We start from the raw sequence: 1479 nt of genomic DNA, 5'->3' as shown, positions 1-1479 counted from the left end.
AGTAACTCCAACCCCTGCCATTTCCAGCACTTTGCTTCTCCCTCACATTATCTCCCACTTCTTGTCCTCAGTCAGACTCTATTCCTCCATGTTACCACTATCCACTGTCTCCTCCCCTTCGACCATCCTCTCTGGTTTTGACAATGACTCTCCCTCTTTCTCTTCTCACAATTTCCCTCTCTTCATCCTTAGTGACTTCAACTTTCACCCTGATGTCCAGTTCAACTCTTTATCCTCTTGCCTCTTTACCATCATCTCCTCATTTGATCTTCAATCCTGGATTAACTCCTTCTCTCAGGAAAATTGCCATTCCTCCATGGGTGGCGTGTGAACTGTCTGTTGGAGGAGCTAGCCCCCAGCCCCTCCCCTTCTGCCCAAGGCTTCCCCCCCCCCTCCCCCCCCCCCCACTGGAGCCCAGAGCACCCTCACTGGAGCTGTCAGTCCCCCCAGCCCCAGGCTGCCCCAGCACCCCCAGCCACAGCTGCCCCCACCACCGGAGCACCGGGTGGGCAGTGTGCCCCCAGCCACCCCCAGCACTGGGCCTGCCCCAGCCAGAGCTCCAGCAGAACAGCGGTGAAGCAGGCAGCAGGTGGCCTGGGAGTCGAGTATGGATGGGGCCACCCTGGGCTGTTTGCGGAGGCTCAGCCTCACCTGGCCTGTGATATCCACCGCCCATGCATTCCTCCAACCTCATCCTTATTGAGTACTATTTTCTCTTGTTCTTTCTACCTACCATTTCATCTCCTTTCACTCAGCCTGCTTACCCCGTCCCATTCCCCATCAATCCACCTGGCCCTTCTGTAATCTCCAACCAATCTCCTAATTTATACATCACTCTCAGTCCCCTTCTCCTTGCTTTCAACTTCCACCTCTCTGATTCAGATGCTGGTTCCTTCTACTCCACACTGTCCTCCACCCATGACTCCTTTGCTTTGCTTTTCCACCAAAATGTTCTGCATTCTAGTCCTTCACTTTGACGTACATGCAGCATCTGATTCTTTAGCTCCAGCTTTCAAGCTACACTGCACACCTCTGAAGAAAATCCCATAACCATGCAGAAGGGGAGGAAAATGGAAAAATAGGAACAAAATGTTTCCTCCCTGCTATTCCTGTTTTCTTCCATCTTCCTATTACTTTTCCTTATTTTGACCATTGTCCTTTCACCTCCTCTTCTCATCTTTTCTCCAGCAGAATCATTCTTGCTTAAGGTTTTCTTAGAAATTAGGAAAAAAATTAAAAGCCTCTTAGCAGTACTTCATGAACACTAGTTCTCTGGACTGTTGAGTCCACTCATACAGGAATATGCAGTCACCACCTACTATATTAAAAAATGAGATGGTGGGGGAAAAAATTAGTAAACATTTATAAATAGTTCTAATTTCCAATTATGTTGTTCTATTAATCTTTGAGCATTTACACAGCATTACTTCAGATTTAATTTTTTCTACTAATTAGAAGACAGGTTTTGTTTAATTGATT

This window comes from Trachemys scripta, chromosome 3 (assembly GCF_013100865.1).
Source record: "Trachemys scripta elegans isolate TJP31775 chromosome 3, CAS_Tse_1.0, whole genome shotgun sequence".
In the NCBI taxonomy this organism is placed as follows: Eukaryota; Metazoa; Chordata; order Testudines; family Emydidae; genus Trachemys; species Trachemys scripta.
The sequence above is the reverse complement of the archived record's forward strand: the minus strand, read 5'-3'. Positions refer to the sequence as shown.